This window comes from Anolis carolinensis, chromosome 1 (assembly GCF_035594765.1).
Source record: "Anolis carolinensis isolate JA03-04 chromosome 1, rAnoCar3.1.pri, whole genome shotgun sequence".
NCBI lineage: Eukaryota > Metazoa > Chordata > Lepidosauria > Squamata > Dactyloidae > Anolis > Anolis carolinensis.
Genome location: NC_085841.1, coordinates 144,898,027 through 144,922,298, shown reverse-complemented (window position 1 = coordinate 144,922,298; position 24,272 = coordinate 144,898,027). Strand labels below are relative to the sequence as shown.

Genomic DNA, 24,272 nt, shown 5'->3' with positions numbered 1-24,272 from the left:
GAAATGAATCCCTTTGAACATTGCCACCCACCCCCTTTTCATTTTATGGGATACTAACTGTGCCCGGCCACGCATTGCTGTGGCGTTGTCTGGTGGTGTCTGTATTTATAGGCAGTGTGGAAGAGGCCTAAGTGAGGCCTAACTCTGCCTGTCCCCTGGGCTGAGTGAGTTGCTAGGAGACCAAGTGGGCAGAGCTTAGCCTTCTAACTGGCAGCAATTGGATAAAAACAATTATTCCTCTCCCTCTAATTAGGACTTTATTTTTCTTTTCTTTCTGTTGCATCAACCTAGAGGCATGGATGAGGGGTTGTGCTGTCAATTTTCAAGGTTGTGGGGTGTTTAGTTTTGTTGTTTTGTCAGTCGCCAGGATTCCATCACTCTTTTATATATATAGATCTAAATTAAATTGTAAATCTAAGAGGGCTAGCTAGGTTTTTTATAGGGCTATATGAAGAAATTATAAAAGCAACTATTTTGTTTTGCAACGAGGTAAAGAGTACAGGTTTCCCATGTCTCCTAGGGAGTTAAGTAAAGAAGCAGGCCTGTTACACAATTTAGCGGGTTCATTTCTTTATTAAAAAGGCTCAGAAAAAATCACTTCAACTTAGAAGGAGGTGGGGGGTGATCAGGCCTATTATAAGATACAAATACACTAAATTATCTCATGTTAGTACAATTTTCTTACTCTATGGCAGCCAAAACCCCAAGCTTTTTGAGTTCTGGCAGCACAGATGGAATACATGAACACACTTTTGAAACCAGAAAAAATGACTCTGCCTCTCTTTTTTTGCGTAAAAGCTGCCATATGCCTTCCTAATCCATATTCCATTTCTCTGTAGCATTTGTGCTAAGGCTATAATCCAGAGCTGGCTTTCTGGCTCAAGAAATTCCCATATTATATAAAGCCTTCTTCCAAACATGGGCTCAGACAACGAGATTCTGCAACTTCAAAAGCTTTCCCAAAACAGCCATGAATTGGTTTGTTTTCCAACTTTTCTCATGCTGAAATATTTACATATCACTTCCCTTGCTATGCTCGGCTATAGCAAAAATGTTCCAGGCCAACAAGAAAGTTTCAGCGCATAGTTTTTTCCCACTGATTTACCCTTTAATTCAAACTGGAGGAAGACAATTCAATTGCTTTCAGTTTAACCAGTAAGAGCCTATTACAACCTATTTCCACTGCAAGACATTGTCTTAAGCCTTCTTTCCTTGTTTAAAAAGTCTTTTCTCATCTTATAATATAATTAAAGCAAATCTGAAACTTTGATTTTGATACTGGCCTTTTTCTAGGGGAAATACTGGGAAAGTAATGGGAATGGGCAAAGTTTGTGCCTTGTTTCTTGAGCCACTGTCCTTCCTCTAGGAGATATCAGACCTCCCTTAGGAGAGATGAGACCTGCAACTGGCTCAGTCTCCCAGATTGATGTTTCCTGCCACTGAACATGAATGAACAAGTATTTGCATGCAAATGTTTCCCTTCAAAATGTTAAATGTAATAAAGGAAGGTATTTTTTCTGTACTATAGATAAAATCACACAAAACGGGGAAGGGATAATAGAACAAGCAGTCCCCAAGTTATAAACAAGATAGGTTCTGTAGGTTTGTTTTTAAGTTTAATTTGTAAGTCAGAACAGAATTATTTTTAAGTGTAACTCTAACCATACACACACACACACACACACAAGCTTTGGATGCCTAGGCAAGGGCTAACACTTATGCGATGTTGCTTTTGCAGTCTGTTCCCATGTTCAGAAGATTTCATCTCACTTTCAGTCCCTGTGAGAATTGAATTTTGAAAAAAAATGGCTTGCTGTGGAAACAAGAATTGGCGACAAAGCTTCAGTGGACACATCTTCTCCCCATGATAACTCTTTCAGGAGTGACTTTTCCTTCCTAGAGGTAGATTTCTCTCACTTCCCATTGTCTCACCCCAGTTCTTAACTATGAGTCATTTGTAAGTCGGATGTTTGTAACCTGGGGACTGCCTGTACAGGAACTGATGAAAAACAAGGAGAATTAGGAGACAAAGGATCTTGTTCAAGCAGAAACAGATAAAAAGTAGTCTGTGGGCTTCATCACACTAGGGTTTAGATCCCCTTTAAATCCACTTTAGGGAGACGCCTTTAGACAGCTCAGCCAGACAGGTCCTGAGCCTCACCAAACTACACATCCCAGAATTCAGTTGGAGGCAGGAACCAGATGTAAAGTTGATAAATGCTCAAGTGTGATGAAGCCCATTGTGTTGAGCAAAGGTGTATATATGCCTTTCAATCTGGGGAATCTGTTGCAAGTGAGGGGCATGAAAACCCAAGTGACTTAGGTTCTCAATTATGTTATTGCTGTTGGCTTTGGAAAACTGTGGCTGTAGTCGAACAACATTTGCCAGAAGCAGTTTCATCAGTAGAGGCAACCATCAAAACCTTATTCTATGTAACATTTGGGGCACCTCCAACCATTATGGTTTGGGACCATTTTCCTCAGAAAATATTATTTCACGAAGCAAGCAATCTAATTTAGAGATTGACAAGACTTTACATGTTTACACATTTTAGTGTTAGCATATAAACATAATATTGTGAGTGAGGAGTTATGCTGATCAACTTGAAGTATTCAAACAGTTCTCAAATTGCTCATTTTCAAAAGGACAAAAATAGTTTTACTACTGGTTGTTTGTCATCCTCTCTTACTCATGGAAGATGTTTCCTATCTGATTGCTGATTGGGCAGGAGGAGAAAAGAGGGGAAAGGTTTAAATTGAAGGGGAATTACTTAAAACTAAAACGGAATTATTTTTATATTCATTTCACATGCATCTATATTCTGCATGGACTGCAAATAAAAAATCCCAGTTTTTTTTAATGTGCCTGTTTAATAAGTATACACAGTTATGATAAACTCTGGAAAGAACTAAAATGAATATGCAAAACGCTTTTGCTTCTTATTTAAAGCTGTTGTTAAAGCTGTTATCTTATGCATACTGCTCTAGAGAAAGGCCATACTAAATGCAATATGACAAATTACTGAGTAAATACAAACGGAAACATTCTCAACACTATGTGGTACTATGTGGTAATTGCAATCCACTCCCTCCTCCTTGACACTCCCACAAACAAGTCTCTTCATATTCCTCCTATTCTGCATTCCCATGTGCCAACGTTTCTCAATGCTAAGGAATTATAAATGAAAACCTAATTTGCATTATTATATTTACTTCAGCTTTCTCACATGTGTATACCACACCATCTTTAGACTAATTTTGTATGATTTCTGCCATGCATTTGCAATACATCGTGTACTCCCAAGAACCGCATACATGAAACTTGGGAGAGACCTATATAGGTGGGATGAGCAGCCATATATAGCACAAAAAAGACAGGCACAAATAATAGATGAAAAACCAAAGAAAGACCAGTCTCAAATATATGTGGTATTTTCTTAAGTCCAATATGCTTTTGAAAATATCTACAAATATTTTCTATTATCCACACAAATCTATGAAGACAACTAAATCACAGATTTCTTGGGCGAACTGCTTCATATTTTGAATCATGCTGGGTTTAAAAAAGCCATCACAGGCGCTTCTTTGGTTTCAATTCAGCCACAATGGAACCACAGCAACATGCCAGAAAAGACTGCCTTTGATTAATACAGAACACAGCAGAGTGACTATCTATCATACATGAACAAGCTGGTGGACTGAACCTCCCAAAAGAGGGCAGGGCAAAACAAAAGAAGAAAAATGAATCCCCTGGGTACCGTTACATTATCTGGGCAGAGGCCACTAGGGGGCACTAGAGAGGGAAGGATATTCCATTTTACAGGGAGAAAGGGGGTTGGAGGAGTTAAACCATTTCCTGCTGTTTTCCTGTTATCCCCCCCACCCATGTTGCCATAGTGGAAACAACAATAGCTTATGATAAAGGAAGGGGGGGGATAACCAGGGAAAATTGTTTTCCTCCTTCAACCCCCTCTTTCCCCCATGAAATGGATTTTCCTTCTCTGTCTAGGCATCTTTTTGGAGTCCATCCGGATAATGGAACAGTACAATCTCTTGCCCTAGTCTGCCAATACAAAATACACAGTTACCAAGAATCTGAAGATGTTCATTTGAGAAGCTTTACTGGAAAGCTACTTACAGAACAGAAAGTAAGTAATGAACAGCTAGGCAAAAATTAACACCAATTGTAGATATCAGAGGTGTTGGAAACTATCCAGGTTGATTCCCACATGTACCTGGGACTTCCACCAAATGTAGAGGCAATCTATGTGGCAAACCTTTGCAAAGTCAGGGTGAGTAAGCACAGAACTGTAACGTATCTAGAACCAAAGCAGAATATTCACCCCTGAAGTGAACTAACATAAAAGCTATCTGAAGGACAGCTTGCATTACACCCACACACATACCTGACTTTTGGCTCAAGGAGACATTTTCCTCCTGTTCTCTCCACTCCTCTCCACTGCTTACTAAAAAAAATCCCCATTTAAGTTAACACAGTGTACGGGCCAAAGTTCTAAGTTATTAAGTAGAATGCATTTCTTTATCCCAGTCACTCCATTACTCTTTGTTTATATTGGCAGGTTTTTTAAAGGATTTTTTTAAAGAATTGTAGCTGTGTATGTAGAACTCAAAAAAATGTAAACATGTATGGATTTCTTTTTATTAGTAGCAGTTGATGCAAACTACTTTCTCATCTGACAAGACTTCCCGATATGTAGATTTTATGCATTTAGCTGCATCTTCAAGTCCATATAACAGCACAGAAGAAATGCAAGGATAGCTCACGGGGCCAAAATGAAAAATGTTGCATAATACCTAAACACGTGCACACAAAACATTTTCTCTTTTTTTTAGTCCACAATTCATTAGCTACTTCTAAAAGATTTCATGAAATTGTCAATTGTTTTTTGTGTTGACCAACCATTTGAATATACTAATTTATAATGCACCTCATTCAGGAAAACTGTCATATGTTGAAGTTCCCTTCACAATGGAGATCGATAAAAATTGGAAGGTTTTTTTTAGAGGGGGGAGGAGTATTTCCAAAACGATAAAAAATATTTTTCAATATTACAGGCAAATGGGCAGCTGTCAGATGTATGTATGCATGTTGCAAAAGGTTTTTGGGGTGTGCGATAATTCGCACTGAAATACATGTGATTTTTCTGTATAAAAACATTTTTGCATAGAAAACATTATTTCTTCAGCGAAAGCAACACTCTTTACATAGCAAACACTAGATCCTATATGAAGTCTTTTGAGCAATAAAGATGGCTTTTGGGGGGGGGGGGGGTGATGACTTTCCGTGTAACCACCATTCCAAAAAAATTTACGGTATGTCAATGATAATCAGGAACTACACAGAAATTTTCAAGATTTGGTGTGGTGGGGAGGAAAATATAGAAATGATTTCTTCTACATGTTATGATGGCAATGGGAATATGTGATTTCTGTAGCACATGTGGAGCCAATAAGCTCTGCTTCTGAAGGCTACAATAGCACTCTATAAGACTGAACATACAAACAGCATGACAGTTTGGGCACAGACCATTGCATAGGTCTTTCCAAACCGGTTTTCCTGCTCATCTCTTGCTGTGGGGAGAATGATGGCAAAGAGAAAGACACACGTAGTGTCCTTAACCTTGGCGATGACGTTTCACTATTCATGGATGGGGTTAGGTTTGAAGACTTCACTTGCAGCACATCTTCCTGCCAACATTCATGCAAAAAATATACAGTCCATCACAAACAGGAAGACTTTTAAACAAGTAATTGTGAGTGGATGTGCCCTCAATGGGATGCAAGACAACAACAGTTAAAAGAGGCCCTGTAATCTCCTTACATCATGAAGCTACTGTCCTCCAGATGCTGGTTTCCCAATTCTCATCATCCCCATCCATCATGGCTAATAGTTGATGATATGAATTGTAATTCAAAATCTAGAAATCCATGTGCTTCCCTTGCTATATTGCACAGATTGTGTGTACAGTTCTTGCCTAGGCAAACATCACTTTTCTCAGCCACTAGCTGAAAACATGTCCAAACCTTTTTAACCAAAGAATTTTCTCTTTAAAATTATGAGCTTGGGTAATTACGCTGCTAATGTGTTTGCTGTGTCTTTCAGACTTTCAACAGCATGAAGAAAAATTGCAGATACAAGGCTGTATTACATAGTACTTTTAAACAAAGCATTTACTAGCTGTTTTAATCTCTTTGTTTCCCTAAACAAACAATGTTTATAAACTTCAACACATGCAAAATCTTGCATGTCATTTTAGAGTTGGGTTGCTGTGAGTATTCTGGGTTGTATGGCCATGTTCCAGAAATATTATCTCCTGACGTTTCGCCCACATCTATGGCAGGCATCCTCAGAGGTTGTGAGGTTTGTTAGAAACTAGGCAAGTGAGGTTTAAATATCTGTGGAAACTCCAGTTTGCGAAAAAGAACTCTTGTCTGTTTGAGGGAAGTGTGAATGTTGCAAATGGCCAGCTTGATGAGCATTTAATACCCTTTAATGACGTTCAAAGTCTGGCAACTTCCTGTCTGGGAGAATCCTTTGTTGGGAGGTGTTATCTGGCTCTGATGGTTTCATGTCTGGAATTCTCCTGTTTTCCTGAGTGTTGTTCTTTATTTACTGTCTTGATTTTAGAGTTTCTTTTAATACTGGTAGCCAGAATTTTTTCATTTTCATTGTTTCCTCCTTTCTGTTGAAATTGTCCACATACTTGTGGATTTCAATGGCTTCTCTGTGTAGTCTGAACATGGGGGTTGTTAGGGTGGTCCAGCATTTCTGCGTTCTCAGATAATATGCTGTGTCCAGGTTGGCTCATCAAGAGCTCTGCTATGGTTGCCTTCTCTGGTTGAATTAGTCTGCAGTGCTTTTCATGTTCCTTGATTCGTGTTTGGGTGCTGCGTTTGGTAGTCCCTATGTATTTTAGAGTTATCGAAGTATTTTTGATATAGCACAGAAGAAAACTGTTACTGATAAAATCATAGAGTTGGAAGAAACCACAAGGATCATCCAGTCCAACCTCATTCTGCCATGTAGGAACACCTAATCAAAGCACTCCCAACAGATGGCCAACCTCTGCTTTAAAACCTCCAGGGAAAGAGACTCCACTACACTCGGAGGCAGTATATTCCACAGCCGAGCAGTTTGCAAACCCACAGAATGATTAAGGAATGCAAGCACTAAAGATTCATCTACATGATCCACTTAAACTGAATCTGGTCCAGATAGTAATACTCCAGACTGGCTTGAGCTGCTCAGTTAGAGTCCAAACCATACAATCCAGCCAGGATGCAACCAGTTCTTTTCCACTGAACAGTCACCTTCCCTTGGATGTTCCCTTGGATGTTTCTGGACAGCTCTAGGCCATTGCCATGTGGTTTTGCTGACATCAACAAAGGTATCTGTGCTACTGAAGGGGGATGGCAATCCAATTTCAGGGAGTCACTGGCCTGATCCATCCCCTTTGTCTTGCTCCACGGAGAAAAGGGGAAGGCAGTACCTGGCTGTGTTGACAGTCGACTGCTTTGAATCTGAGTTAACTCCAGAGTGCAGAGCTGTTTCAGAGTTTTGCCAAAATGTGACTTCTAGTAAGGTAAAGGTAAAGGTTTACCCTTGACATTAAGTCTAGTCGTGTCCTACTCTAGGGGTCGGTGCTTGTCTCCATTTCTAAGCCGAAGAGCTAGCTTTGTCCGTAGACACCTCCTACGTCATGTGGCCAGCATGACTGCATGGAGTGCTGTTACCTTCCCGCCAGAATGGTACCTATTGATCTACTCACATTTGCATGTTTCTGAACTGCTAGGCTGGCAGAAGCTGGGGCTAACAGCGGGAGCTCACCTCATTCCCCAACTGCCAACCTTTCAGTCAGCAAGTTCAGCAGCTCAGCAGTTTTACCCGCTGTGTCACCAGGGACGAGTTGGGTAAAACCAAGATGTCTTGTAGACATCCAGGAGTGATTTCTGGCCCAACGTGAGCATAGAGCCAGTGGTAATAAGTCTGATTAATTTGTGTCTGTATAGGTTTACAAGCTCTCATGTGACGTTCTATAACTGATAAGGTTCTTGATGACCTAGAATTGTTTCCAGTAATGTTTTGAAAGCTGTTTGTGGCTAATAATAATAATGACGACATTTTTCTCAGTATAATTGCTATGAAAGAAAATTTCAAATGGAAACAAAAATATATCAAATTTCAAATGAATACCCATTGTTCTTAGAGTAAGCCCTTTCAAATAAATTGGATTCTATACTGAGCAGCTATATAAAGGACTAGCTTTGTCCGGCCACGCGTTGCTGTGGCTTATGGGAATCATTTGTTGGCCAGGTGGAGTAGCCTTGCAGCCTCAAAGCCTGGCTGTTTTCTGGAGTAGCTGGAGTAGCACCCTCAATCAAAGAGCCGCTTTGAAGCCTGGCTACTTCCTTTGTAGGGGAATCATTGTTTGGCCAGCTTGAATTGCACTGAGTAGTCTTGCAGTTTAAAAGCCTGGCTGCTTTCTACATAGGGCATCCTTGCTAGGCCAGGTTGAATGGGACGGAGTAGCCGCGTGGGTTTAAAGCCTGGGGGCTTTTCACCGAGGGGAAATTTTGGTTGGCCAGGTTGAAGAGCACTGACTAGCCTTGCTGCTTGCAAACCTGGCTGCTTTCTACCTTGCGGAATCCTTGGTTGGACAGTTTGAATAGCAATTAATAGTCTCGTTGTGGCAGGTGTGAATGCTGCAATTAGGCACCTTGATTAGCATTTAATGGCCTTGCAGCTTCAAAGCCTGTCTGCTTCCTGCCTGGGGGAATCCTTTGTTGGGAAGTGTTAGCTGGCCCTGATTGTTTCCTTTCTGGAATTCCCAATTTCCCTGCTTTCAAAGTGTTGCTCTTTATTTACTGTCCTGGTTTTAGAGATTATATTGTTCTGTATTATTATACCACAGTAATTATTTCATATTATATTTATAATCTTATATTATCTGCATAGAAGTGGATTATATGAGGCCCCTTCTACACAGCTGTATAAAATCCACACTGAAGTGGATTATATGGCAGTGTGGACTCAAGATAATCCAGTTCAAAGCAGATAATATAAGATTATAAATGGATAATATAGCTGTGTGGAAGGACCTTGAGTCTACACTGCCATACAATCCAGTTCAAATCAGATAATCTGTATTTTATAGGCAGTGTGGATCAGGCCTAAGTGCATTCTGCCTCTGCCCTGGGCGCCATTTTGGCTGAGGGAGTTGCTAGGATACGAAAGGGGTGGGGCCTAAACGAAGTGGGGGACGGGGGCTAAAGGCAGCAGAGCCTACCTTTCTAACTGGCAGTTAGGGGGAGAAAGGCTCTTCCTCATCCTCTGTAATTTGGACTATTTTTCTAGGTTTTTTATTGAAAGACATATTTTGGATGACTATGTCTTTTGTGGCCAAATTTGGTGTGATTTGGTTCAATGGTTTTGTTGTTTACTCCATAATAAAACAAACATTACATTTCTATATATATAATTACTCGATATAAGTAACTGAATGCTGAATGTTATTAAATGCTGAATGTTATTAAATACTTAGATAACTCATAGTACAATAATTTTATATATCTAGCCCTGTGCATTTTTCCTCAAGATATTTCATTCAAACAGATCACTCAATCCTCTCTGTTATACAGCTTCCATATTACTGTAGGAGAGAAAACAAGCTTCTCTTCAAAAGAATAGCTGTTGATATAAGTAAGTGACACTTCAATAAGCTAAATGCAATCACCCAGGCAACTTTTACTGTTGCAAAAATACTAACATATTTTTTCCTCAGCCTTTCTCAAACCGCATCCATTTTATAGACCACAGTTACTAACAGGTACTGACTAGAACATGGAATTCATTCAAAATGAATGGACTGAGCACGAGTGTGTTCACTTTTGTCTAAACAGTGATGTGTTGTGTTAAGAGTCACAGGCTGGATGGTGCAGTCAAATATTCAGTTGCTTGTATAACTTGTAAGTTTCACTAGTATTCAAATCATGACTTATCCATATCTTAGGAACTACAGGCCCTACATTTTTCACTTTATGGAAATTAATGTATTTCTATTACTTTTAAAAAAGTTAAGCTTCTAATGAATTTGGATATTACGAATAAAAAGAAAAATTAGTGGATGCCTGACTCTAAGATCCCATGACCGATCACAACATACAGGACATGAAATTTTATCACTTCCCAAACACTTTTAATTCCTGCTTATGAATGGTGGTGAGATGGATATTTCATAGCATTAACTTTTTTCTGTATTTTTCTTGTTTTTCTCTCTCTCTGCAGGTACCGTAACAACTGGCAAATAGCCACTGGAGCATCCATGGAAATCAACATTAGCGTCCACTTTTCTCTAATAATAAACTGTTAGAATAATTCACATCTGGTTGGTTCAGAAAAGCAAAATACCAAGGTTGCTAAATTTATTCAAATTGTTTAATGCTTATCAAACCTTTTTTTTAAAAGGTTGCTTGTATTCAGAAACCCACACAGAAATAAACAAGCAGACTAAGCAGTGACCTGCACGCAGGGGCTCATCAGTTAACTCAAGGAATTTATAGCACAGACACAGGGCACCCAGTGTTACCTTACTAATACGGTCAACCTGAGCAAGAGCTAAATGATTCCTTGCCAGCAGAAATTAACTCCGCTGCAAGTTAAGCTCTCTCGCTTCTCGTTGCCTCATGTGCTCTAAAACAGTCTAAGCATGTATTATAAACAAAATATCATATTTGAAATGAAGTGTTCTAATAAATTGTGTAAATTAAAAGTTTTACTACCTAACAGCAAAGCAAAATAACAATTACTCTTTCTCAACTTCATCTACTGCAAAACCAATTACAGACAGTCCCCAAGGTTTGCTGTCTGTGCCCCCCCCTGTTCAGATGATTTCACCTCACCTTCTGTCCCTGTGAGAATTGGATTTTGAAAAAATGGGTTGTTGAATAAACAAGGATTGGTGATAAAGCTTCAGTGGAGATACCTTTTCCTCATGATAACTCTTTCAGGAGTTGATTTCCATTCTGAGAGGTAGATTTCTCTCAGTTCCTGTTGTCTCACCTCCTGTTCTTAACTATCAATTGCTTATAAATTGGATGTTTGTATATTGGGACTGCCTTTACTACCAGAAAGAGTTAACACACTTTAAAAAAATCCATACAGGCAGTCCCTGAGTGAAACATCCAAGTTACATATGACCTGTAGTTACAAACAGAGGTGAGTCAAAAAGAAATTCATCTGAATCGGGGGGCACAGACAGCAAAACAAACGCCACAGGGGTGTTGACCCTTCCCTATGCTATCCAAAGAAAATATATCTATATTTTTGGCTGGAGTTACACTTAAGAAATGTATGTGTTCCAACTTACAAGCAAATTTAACTTAAGAACAAGTCCAAGGAACTTATCTTGTCCGTAACCCTGGGACTGCCTGTAATCCATGAATAGATATCTATTCTAAAACCTAGTCTACAAACTAGGTTTTAGAAAGAATTCCATTTTTACCTACAAAACTTATTTGTTTTTGTGGGAATAAATACCACAAAGGCATCAGATCCTGTCTGCATTTGGAAGATAAGTAGGGTCAGCCCTGGTTAGTACTTGGATGGGAGACTGCTGATGAATGCTAGGTGCAGTAGGCTATATTTCAGAGGAAAAAATTGGTAAACTCTTGAGTAATATTTTCTTGACTAAGGGGAAAATGAAATTCATGAAGTCATCATAAATTAAATGTGAAAGCAACTTGAAGGTACATGCACACTTAAGTGTGTAGAGGGCAATGCAGGCTTCGTCGTTTAGAGACTTTGGAAAATTGAAAAATCTGGCACATGAAAAGCTTATTAAAAATAAAACACCATGTAAAATCAAATAATACTGTAGTATTTTGAAGCCTGACAAATTCATTGTAGCATAGACTTTCATGGACCTAAATCCTATGAAGGCCTATTCAAAAGTAAATCCCATTGAGTTTAATAAGGTTATACACAACTAAATGTATAAATGAAAAAGGAGGGGGGGGGGAAGAAATGTAGAAGCACTCCTTAACTAGTCTGCATTTTGATGAGCATTCATGCATATAAACCAACTTCTTCAGATGCAATGACATTAAAGACAAGTAAAATATTATTGGTTCAACAAAATGTAATAGGATCCCGAAAGATTCAAATGGTAAGATTTACATGTCACTTTCTTGGTTTGTTTACATTAATTCCCACCCCCATAACTGTATAAATATGCTATATAACCTGACACTTTAAAATTACTCTGTACTGATTCTAAAAAATTGGGTTTTTGTTCATGAAAGCTCATGCTAAAATAAACTAGCTAATCTTAAAGATTCTGCTTCATTTCTTTCTCTCCTTTTAAGAGAGATCTCCCTTTCTCCTTTTAAGCTAAAAGAGGCAAACATGGCTACTTCTTTGAATATTACTAAGTATAATTTACAGTCCAAGATGGGTTTGCAATGTATCCTATATCTAGTTAATCTCAAATGAAGTCAATAAAAAGATGAAAATGGCAAAGCAACCACACACACACACACACAAACTGTTCTTTGTTTTACTATAATCAGCAAATGTTTCCCCTGGTAAACATAGCCAATAGCTTACTTTCTCTCTCTTTTAATGACTAAAGTCTTTGTTTTAAATTGCTTAAGCTGAAAATAATATTTCATGTCAGCAAATTACAAGTCCATGAGTAATGTTTAGTATCTTCTTTTTCATTCGGTCCCAAGGGTTTTTGTCACATTAACTAAGTAAAAATATTGCAAAACACCACATTAATTTATCACAGCCCACAAATATTCCTCCCAGCATATATCATTCAATCCTATGAAAAATAAGAACTAGTTTCAACTTCTTAATCCAAAATAGGCCAGCGTCCTCATTATTTTTTTTCTTGCTATTTCTTTTAAATATTTATTCAACACCAATCCTGGGGGGGGGGGGGGGACTTTGTTTACAGAAACTATGAGTTTTGTGGCTCCTTGAACACTATGAAAAATTATTATGTCATAAGCTTTTATGATCTATAACTACAATCTTAACTGTGGCTATCAACAAAAAATTGTGAAGTGGTAACACATCCTTCCAGCTTCCACACAAAACATACCCAAACTTGGGGATTATGGGGGCATTTGCCCAAGACCTCTGGGAGGCGTTATGTTAACGAGTTCTGAATCAGTGCGATTTTCTTGGTATTTTATTTCTACTGCCACATTCTACAATATACTGCATCTCTTCAGACTTGTAAGATATTTAAATCAGGGTTTCCTCTGGCAATAACTAGATTGATACCCAGAAATAATCTACTTCTATTATTATTACTTCAGAACAATCCCAGAAAAGAAAACTATGTAAAACTCCTGGATAAAACCTCTCTGACTTATCTCCAGCCCATAGTGGATTGCCAGTGTTCCTTACTCTATGACAGTTCCCAACTTTTTTTGACCAGGGACCACTCTCCAACATTAGCACCAAAAGAGTTACAAATAAGTTTTTGATCAACTTTAGATTCAGTTTGGCTATTTGAGTGCTGATTCAGAAAATTGCATTGGATAGACCACATCAGCTCTTGTTTCTGATACAGAACATACGCCATCCAGTAGTCACCATCTGCTCACCCACAGAAAACCACATTTGATAATCTAGAACTGATGTGGTCTATCCAGTGCAATTTTCTGAATCAGCACTCCAAATAACCACAGGAACAGGCCTAAAAGCCAAGACACTAAGGCACCCCCACTTCCAGGCACCACATGGAATGGCTCTGCTCAGGGGGAGTGAGGGAGGAGGAGAGGCAGCAGTCAGGAGGCTTGTTCTCATGCCTTATGTGGGTAGTCAGCTTCTCCCCTCCTGACATCCCCATTGCCTTAGCACTATAAGAAGGCTTTGAGAGTTGCTCTTATTGCAACGGTGTATTAACAGTGAGGCCGCAGATCATATTTTAGTTCTTGGAGACCACTGGTGGTCCACAGACCACAGATTAGGAACAACTGCTCTAAGAAATGTCTCTTATTTAAAGTCTGGAAAGGGTATCTCTTACCAGACTGTTAGTTGTCCATAATTATAGGAGATGGGGCCATTTGAAAGTTGGAAATGTTTTCTTTATGTGAAGACTGAACAAGACACAAAAATTTACATAATCCTTTTTTAACTGTGTGGGTTCTTCATAAAAAGAGAAATATGTTCATCATGAAATTTGTGGGTGTAGATAATATGTTGACTTTATAGAGAAACACATGACTAGGTGAATTGAAATCAATACTTTAGTTTGGTATTTTTATTACTTTCATTAAGGCAGTGGGCATCCACAGTGTAGAATGAATGCAGTTTGACCCCACTTTAAGTGCCACGACCCAATGCTATGGAATGCTGGGGTTTGTTGTTTGGTGAGGCATCAAAACTCTTTGGAAAAGAAGGCTAAAGACCACAACTCCCACAATTCAATTCATTCAAACTTCAGATGTTAAAGTAACATCAAACTGCATTAACTCAACAGTGCAGATGCAACCTCAGTCACATAGCAATAGAGTTTGCAACAGTACTAGAGGTGAAGGAATCATAACCTATGACTGAGCCATAAGACAACTCCATCCCCATGTCTATTCCATAACAAAAGGACATTGTCTGCATCATCAGTGGTTCATACGCATAAGCATTCTATATTACATGAACTATGCTAACATTTACCAGCAATGTCTCACTGCTTTCTAAATAACTGCATTGGATAGACTACAGAAAGCTCTATACCACAAGTGAGCAAAGCACTGCTTGTGAGCCACCTGCAGCTCCAAGTCCTTTTCTGTCCCTCATCTATCAACATTCCCCCAAATTTTTATTTTTAAATAAAACAAAACACAGTTTGCCAGAAAACTGTTAAATACACTGAGGAACAGAATAAACTGTAAAAAAAAGCCAATGAGAAAGTAAATGTCAAATTCAAAGTCAAATTACTTCCATTTGGTTGCAGTTTCTCAAGTCGCTCCTGACACGAAAAAAAAGTTCAGAACCAATAATCAGTATCTTACTTCACATACTAAATGAAGTCAATTTCAGTATCTTTAAGGTTAATGTATTTGTAATTAATCAAGGAGACTGATTTTTTTCATAAGATGAGAAGGAATTTTAATTAAAAATACTTATTGAACAATTCATTTCAGCTACTTTTGAATCCTTATATGTTGATAATTGTTATCATTTTTAATTTTTAAAAACTCTAGATTAATGCACACAAAAGGTTAGCTCTTGAGCATGCGGTCAAACTGAAAAGTAGCCAGGCTTCACATTCCTCATCCTATTTATATACAAAAGAATAAATAGGGGGAAAATCTGCCAACTTAAATGGCAGTTGTATGGAAACAGTCTCTCATTACACTCTTCCTCTGACCACAAAGTGTTCATCCTTGAACAAAACATCAATAAAGACAAATTCTAACAGGAAAAGGCTGAAAAAGGAAGATTCCAACAGGAAACAGCTGAAGAAGAATTCACCAGGAAGCTCATCTCTATCTCTTGTGGCCACCTCGATCGAATGAGTTAGTTCAGATCAACAGTGGAAGGAACAGAGAAGTTTTGATGGCTCCCCAAATACGTTTAAAGCTAGTTGTCACAGGTTATTTTATTTTCAGGATTTTAGTTTCAACCACCAACCACCAATTCCCTTTCCATAGATAGTATCATCTTCCAACCAAGACAACACTTCATGCAAGTCAGCTGTAGCCCATAGAAATGTATATGCTAATGCAAATATTTTAGTTTAAGGTGCCATAAAACCCATTGATGTTTAAGCAGCAATGATACCATACAGAAGTTATATGCCTTCCTAAAAGCCATTACAATCTCTACTAGCCCTTGATGATGAAACCTGACAGAGAGGTAGGGTGCATTTACACTATAGAATGAATGCTCAATGCTATGGAATCATGAAAGTTGTAGTTTTATAAGCTTTTTAGCTTTCTTTGCCAAAAACTACAAATCCCAGAATTCCATAGCACTGAGCCATGGCAATTAATGTGGTGTCAAAACTCATTAATTCTACAGTGCAGGTGCACTCTGAGGCAGAAGAGGAACAAGGGAAGCATCATGACAAGTGAGCAGTAGGCAGACGTAGCCTTCTAGGAGCTGAAGGTGGCGTTTCTTGGGCAAGAAGGAAGTTACTTTTTTGCCAATTGACATTTACTTAGTCAGTTTGTAAAAGAACAAAAAAAAGCATAGGCCAGTCATCATATAAGACAACATTTACTGGGGGGAGCAGCTCTCGGAGACCACTGAGAAAGCCACTTCAAAGTCAGAGCAGATTATCAGTTGTCACAGCTTGTCTCTTCAACAACAGCAGGAAGCACCGAGAAGACATTGGCAGGAATCAACACAAGGCAAGCTTCCTTGCAATTATAGTTGGCAGAAAATCCTCTGTACTTTCACTATAGTTTGATATACTATATATGGGGTTTCCATTCACCTAAACCTAAAGAATGTGTTAGCCGTGAAGCAGGAGCAATATATCTTTCTCCAGTCCTCATTATTTCAAGAAGCAATGATCATAAACGTTGTTGTTCCATTTCTTCAAGTCATTTCTGACTGATGGATACCCTTAGGCAAACTTATCAAGGAGTTTTCTTGATATGAATTGTTTAAAGAGGAGGGAATGGAATTTGCATTCCTCTGAGTGTACATTTTCTTTTATTTTCTTTGGCTAACGAATCTCAATCTAATCATTCAGTAGTCCTACTGTCTATCCATCCTTATTTGGGAGCAAATCCCATTTGGCCAAAGCACAAACACATTCCAGGACTGTGATCCTAAATGAAATTATGCAAATATACATTCTGCTGGAGTCAGTATAGCATAACGTTATCACTCTGGAGACCAGGGTTCAAATCCCTGCTTTGTCATGGAAACCTGCTGGATAACATTGGACAAGTTACACTCCCTCAGCCTCAGAGGAAGGCATGGGCAAACCCACTCTGAAAAAATCTTGCCAAGAAAACCCCATGATAGGGTCTCCTTAGAGTCACATAAGTCAGAATTGGATAGATAGCACACAACAACAAACAATGCTGTTTGCATTTAATAAATGTTGCCAAGGTAAAGGTGAAAGATGTCTAAACTAGTCATGAAAAACAGATATGAAAATATTGAGCTGTAATGCAATCAGGACAGGATAGCTCCTACCATTACCACAGAAAATCCAATGTGCAGTTATTCTGTTTTTCTGCCTTAGCAGGTTTTCTGTGATTTTTAAAAGAAAATCAAAATTGGCAGTGGGAAACCACTAGGGAGTTACAAATGTGTTGGTTGCACACAACATCTGGAGCCCGTTTAAAACTGTGTGAAGGAAGCCAAGTGTTTGAACAACAAACACTCTGTCTGGAAGGACCGATTTGTGTTATATCAAATGCTGACAGGTTCGTTTTGCTGCTTATTCTGTAGTTAATTCTGTTTGTATAGCAAGGCATTTGAAAAGGACAAGTGGATTATCTTACATTTCATTGTTAAAAAACTCCTAATGTCAGAGATTCTTGAAGAAACTTGAGTACAGTATGAAGAAACTATCTAGCAAAATTCTCCAACAATTTGTATATATCTATGAGTTTTTCCCTTTTCTATATCTAGATCAGGGTTTCTTAAACTTTTCCCACTCGTGACCCCTTTCCGCCCAATACATTTTTTTCTGACCCTGGATATATAGGTATATAAAATAAATATCCAAACCAAACTTCTGATTTGATAACAAATCACCACTTGCAAGACTTGCTAAACAGGCTAATTTTATTTTTATGAAGTACAGCTGAAGCATTTTCTAGACTGTAAAAACTATTACTACTAACAGAAGTGTGTAAATCTCTAAGTGATGTTTTACTGTTGCCAATTTTTTGTGTGACCCCAACATTGAGCTAAGAAGACCACATTTGGGATCAGTACCCATACACAATTTAAGAAGTAGTGATCTTTTCCCTTAAGAGAAATGAAGGAGCTAAAAAAAGTTTTGACAGGGCACTTTGGCAAAATGCCATTGGGTGCTTCCCTTTTCAAGATGGGAACAGCTTAATATTTATGTAGTTGTACATCTGGCATGTCAAATATTAACTAACCTTAATAGCAGCCTTGCAGGCTCTGAGGAACTTCCACCTTAACGCTTTGCATTGCAGTGGATTATCTCCACAAAACAGCGAAAGGCCGGGTCGTTGTAGTAGTAGTGAGAGGTTTGTTTTAATATAACCCAAGGCAAAGAAAAGTCCTCTTTCTTATATGAGGTATGGGGTGGAACAGACAAATTTAATTGGAGAAGGCATCTCAGGAAGGTATGCTTGCTGCTAACAACACAAATCTCTCTAACATGGGTGTAAGCTACAGCTAGATTGTAGCAACAACAAGCGACAAAGCTGTATCTGAACTCAGCTTGCATCAAAACAGCATTGTTGTAAACTGAATTGAAAAAGTTTTCAGATGTTCTTGTTTTTAAATAAGAAGATGCTGATAGCATACCTCTCAAAAGTAGGCTGAAGCATCTCAATCCTTCCCTATCTAAATCTGCTACATGAGTACATCAAAAGAGGGTAGCGAGGTTTGCAAAACCTTTATACACTACGCTATTTAGTGGACATTGCCTCTTGACACCCTAGTGAACAACTTTTTAAAAGCAATATGGGAAAATCTACCTAATACATACACATATATGCACGTATATGTGCAATGTCTCTCCAAAATGTATATAATAATAATAATAATAATAATAAATAATCTTTATTTATCTCCCCTTTTCTCCCTAAATGGGACTCAAAGCAGCTCACAACATTTTAAAAACAGTACAAATACAAACACATAACAATAAAACCATCGGTAAGAAAGACATAAATAAACATTATAGAATCATAGAATATTAGAGTTGGAAGAGACCTCACGGGCCATCAAGTCTAAACCCTTGCCATGAAGCAGGAAAATTGCATTCAAAGCACCCCCGACAGATAGCCACCCAGTCTCTATTTAAAAGCCTCCAAAGAAAGAGCCTTCACCACACTCCGGGGCAGAGAGTTCCACTATAAAATCATACATGCCCTTAACAGCATGTGGCCCTAGAATTTTTTCCAAAAAAAAGTGTACACACCCTTAGAACAAGATTAGACATGCTAATAACAGAAAAGTATTACAAAATCCAAGAGAAACATTCAAGTGAGGTTATTCAACAACACAAGCAATGCACTGGTGCACAGAGACTCCCAACTTGAACACCTTACACACAATTATGATTTAAGGTGGAATAAGTAATTCCTATTACTATAATATTTATTCTTCAGTGTAAATGCATTTACCTGGATTTCATACATGAATAATATTAGCTGTTAAAGGGTGTATGCATTTCGAGCATCTTGTGTGTGTATGTATATGTGTGAGTGTGTCTGTGTATACATACATACACATATATGTTTTAATGCTTCAGCCCCCTTGACAGTCTGGCAAAAATCTGACTTTGTTGTTGTTCTGTACCTTCAGGCCATTTCCAATCTTAGGCAAAGCTATCACAGAGTTTTCTAACTTGAAATAATCACCATAGGTAATATTAGCTGTTTAGGGGTATTTACACTTTTGGAACACCTGTGTAAGTGTGTGTGTGTGTGCAGGTGTGTGTCTAGATAGATAGATAACTTTTCCAGTGCATCGGCCCCATTAGATAGTTGGAAAAAAAATATTTTTGTTGTTGTGGTTGTTGTGTGCCTTCTTTTCTGTCCTGAGGGGAACCTATCACAGTGTTTTCTTTATCTTAGACTTCTAATAATCAGTCACCATAGGTAATATTAGCTGTTTAGAAGTGTATAGGCTTTTGAGGCACCCTGAGTGAGAACGTGTGCGCATGTATGTTTGTGTGTGTGTACTTCATCTCCAGACCTCTTGACATTTTGGCAAAAAAACAAAAAAAAAACCAAACAAGCCTGACTTTGTTGTTGTTGTGTGCCTTCAAGTCCTTTCCCAGCCTAAGGCAGAGCCATCCCTTGCTTTTCTAGGGCGGATTTGGACAGAAGCAGGTTGCCACTGCCTCCCTCTGAGGGCCCTTCCACACAGCCATATAACCCAGAATATCAAGGCAGATAATCTGCAATATCGGCTTTGAACTGGATTATTTGAGTTCACACTGCCATATATTCCAGTGCAAAGCAGATAAAGTGGGATTTTCTGCCCTGATATTCTGGGATATAGGGCTGTGTGGAAGGACCCCTGTAATATCAAGGCAGATTTTTTTTCGTGCCAGGGGCGACTTGAGAAACAGCAAGTCACTTCTGGTGTGAGAGAATTGGCCGTCTGCAAGGATGTTGCCCAGATGTTTTCACCATCCTTGTGGGAGGCTTCTCTCATGTCCCTGCATGGAGCTGAAGCTGACAGGGGGAGCTCATCCATGCTTGCCCTGGGTTGGATTCGAAATGGCAGCCTTGGGTCAGCAACCCAACCTTCAAGTCATCAGTCATGCCGGCACAAGGGTTTAACCCATTGTGCCACTGGGTTATCTGAGTCCACACCTCCATATAACCCAGTTCAGAGCAGATAATGTGGGTTTTATGCAGTTACGTGGAAGGGGCCTGAGGCTGAGAGAGTGTGCCTCGCCCCAGACCAGCTTTCCCTGCCCGGGGGGGGGGGGATTTGAACCCTGCTCTGCAGTCACAACTCAACAATGAAACCAATCCATACACCAAACCGAGTCCTTGTCAAGTCGCAGCCGGACAGGATCTAAGACATTTCACAACTCCCTCATCAAAAGAAAGCAAGGAGAGGAAAAACATGGGGAAGGAGAAGCGTGGAAATCGCAACATCCTCCTTCCCCTCAAACACAGAGATATCGCCTGCATCCACATTGTGGAACGAATGCCGTGCCAGGGCTCAGTGCGATGGGATCCTAGGATGTGTAGTTTGGCGAGGCACCGGCACTCCTTGGAAGAGAGAGAAGGCGAAAGGCGATGTCCGGTGACAAAAGTCTGTCAAAGAAGGCGGGCTCCGCACCAAACTAGGAGACTATATTTCCTGCGGGATTGCCACAGCCTTGAGCCAGGGCAATGCAAAGCGTCGAGGCGCAAATGAGAGCGAGAGCGAGAAAGGGGTCCCCTTCTTACCCGACTTTCCTGCCTCCTTCCTGAGTGGCGTCGCCGGGATTCCAAGGGGCTTCCAAGGCTGGAGAGAGAAAGAGAGCGAAGGAAAGGAGGGAAGGTAGGCGTGAGGCAGAGAGAGAAAGAGACACACAGAGAGACAGAGAGGGAGAAGTTCCCATCCGTCCGCGGCGGAGGCGGCTCCCTTCAGTGTCCCATCGCGCCTCCAGGAAGCGGCGCGCGCAACGCCACGGAGCCGGCAGCCGCGCAAAAGCGGGGGGGGGGGGGGATTTGCCAAGGGGCGGGGCCAGCGCCAAGTTGGGGCGGCTTTCCTGGTTGCTCTTTGGGGGGTGTGTTGGCCTCTGGGAGGCTCGTCTTGCGGCCAAAAAGGAAGGGAAGGGGCCTCGGGCGGGGCGGGACTCGGCGCCCCCCTCCCCTACGGACAGGGCGCTCTTGGTATCGCCCCCTCCCTTAGAGAGAGAGTGTGAGAGACTTGGAGACACACATACTCACTCTCGCGCCAGCAGGAAGTTGCCAGGAAGTCCTAAGCACCCGCTTGGCCGGCGCTTCGGCAGGAGGAGGCAGCAACGAGAGAGATACACTGTGTTGGGCAGGGAAGGAAGCTCAGTGGCTTCCACCAAGGGCGGACTTGGGGCGCCGGGAGAGTCGTCCCAGCAGTACCATCTTGCCAGGCTGCTCTGTTGAATGGAGCCAATAAGCTTATAAGCTCCTGCTGAAGAATTTCACTAGCACTAAAAACACTGGGCTGCCTCTCACAAGCGGCCGCCTCTCCAGCCAGAGAAATGCTATCACAGTGCTATCCAAAACACAATTGTGTTTCTCCTTCTCACAAACTGAATATATCTATATCTATATAAATATATAGGTCTCCCCGATGGGGCAGCGGGTTAAACCGCTGAGCTGCTGAACTTGCTGACCGAAAGGTCGGGGGTTCGAATCCAGGGAGCAGGGGTGAGCTTCTGCTCTTAACCCCAGCTTCTGCCAACCTAATAGTTCAAAAACATGCAAATGTGTGCAGTTCAATAAGTACCGCTCTGACGGGAAGGTAAGGGCACTCCATGAAGTCATGCTGGCCACATGACCTTGGAGGTGTCTAAGGACAACAATATATATATATATATGGAGCCCCTGATGGTGCAGCAGATTAAACCGGTGAGCTGCTGAACTTGCTGACCAAAATGTCTGTGGAGCAGTGTGATCTCTCGCTGTTAGCCCCAACTTCCGCCAACCTAGCAGTTTGAAAACATGTAAGTATGAATAGCTCAATAGGTACTGCTCCGATGGGAAGGTAACGGCACTCCATGCAGTCATGCTGGCCACATGACTTGGAGGTGTCTATGGACAACACCTGCACTTCAGCTTAGAAATGGAGATGAGCACCAACCCCAGTGTCAGCAACAACTAGACTTAATGTCAGGGGAAAACATTTACGCACACGCACACACACACACGTATACATATATAGCTCAAACTTTTGTACAATGGTACCTATTTCCCATGCAACAATCTTTCCCCCCTTCTATTATTAGTTGTATTCCAAAGTAATCCTTCAATAAATATGCACCACATTTATATCTGACTCCTTGTATCCTCTATTGCCTCCTGTCCACCTCGCCCCCCCCCCCCCCGCCTCTGGCAGCCAGCCCCAGTAACCACGTGGCCCCACAGACCCCATGGCCCTGGAGCAGGGTTTCCCCCCTTCCTTCCCTCCTAATACCCCATCCGTACAGCCCAACTAACCTCTAGCCAACCCTCACCCCTGTGCATACCCAGGCTTCCATACTCTGGGTCCTCCTACTCGGCATGTGTATGTTTAATGTGTTATATTTTATGTCTTAATATAAAAGTCCTTTGGAGGATCAAGCCACCGATCCAACCTTTCACCTGCACCCCTTGACCTCGAAGTCCCCTCCAACGCTTCCTGGTCATCAGCACAATGGATACAAGCACTGATCATATCCCAGGCCAATCCATCTGTATTGGCCCCATAACTCCAGTTGTGCCTAGGAAAACAGGATCTTGATTCCAAGCTGCCTCTCCTTTGCACAGCTACTTGGACATGATAAAATACATTTATCACCTGGCATTTTCTTCCCTGATACCTGCTTTCCACCATGACTTTTCCCTTTCACTCAGGGCTGGATCTGTTAATCCTATCACATTGGACAATGCCCTGTATGGACTATAATGGACATGGGTGCCTGACCTTCCTTGATGAGTCACTCACCAACAGAAAGGAACATTCAGTAGAACACATGGGGCCTAATGGACCCTCTTTGTTTTGTCCCTAGGCTGGGACAACGGTAATCCACTCAGAACACGTTAAATTCCTTTTTCTTCTGGGCCATCTTGCCCCCCCCCCCCCGCCCCGTCAGCCATTGGAGAGCAGAAATCTGCACCGAAAGCAGGGAATGCTCTCTGATTGGCTGGTGGGCACCATAGTCCTGCCTCTCCAAGGGAATCCTCCCCAGCTGGCCATGACATCAGTAGAATTCTGTGAATCAGCACGGAGCTAGTGAGCAGATCAGTAGTTACCGCTGGGGCATGAGCGGGAAATACAAAGGATTATTGTGTATAAAAAATCTGGTTTTACTATGTGAAGTATCTCAGCTTCCTTTAGCGGCTAACCGAAAGCTGTCATCCCTTCCAGCAGGATTGCAATTAAATACTTCAGTGGCTTCTTCTTCAACTGGTGATTTCTTGATTGTGAAACATTGGGTTTAGCTTCTTCATCTTGCCAGGTGCACAGATTCACGGCCAGCCTGCTGCCGGTACCAGCCATCCACTTAATGGGACTCGGTATCTGCACTCTGGGTTTCGTTATCTGCAGTCTGGATCTGACTATCCACGGTTGCTTTAAATTGCTCTATATCACTGTGATGGGTTTTCTTGTCAGTAATAATGTCGTTGCTTTTAACAATAGCAAATGATAATGTCAACATTCCCTGATGCTTTCTAAAGATGCCTTCAGCAACAGATGCCATCGGATCTAGCCAACATGACCAGTGGTTGAGAAAGGTTGCTTTACACCATGGTAATCTGCCCTGTTGATGACCATAAGCAGAATTCAGATCTGGCATCAGCACCAGGCCTAAGGCTAGATGGTTCATGAAAGCTTCCAATTCTTTTTAGGCAGGCCAGTTTCCCTCGACCACAGAGGGAGT

At 40.7% G+C, this 24,272-nt stretch overlaps 1 protein-coding gene across 2 annotated transcripts in view; it reads right to left on the bottom strand.

Moving 5' to 3' along the window:
* hpcal1 (hippocalcin like 1) overlaps window positions 1–21,741 on the bottom strand; it is a 133,434-nt gene extending 111,693 nt beyond the window's left edge. The window contains exons 1-2 of one of the 2 annotated variants that reach the window (XM_062983671.1): window positions 21,601–21,741; window positions 21,115–21,172 (exon numbers count right to left, since the gene is read on the bottom strand). The gene's annotated coding sequence lies outside the window, so the exon portion shown is untranslated. Of the gene's footprint in view, window positions 1–21,114; window positions 21,347–21,600 lie in introns of those variants that run through there. The other variant, XM_008117540.3, reaches the window with a different exon arrangement.
* Window positions 21,742–24,272: the final 2,531 nt, after the last annotated feature.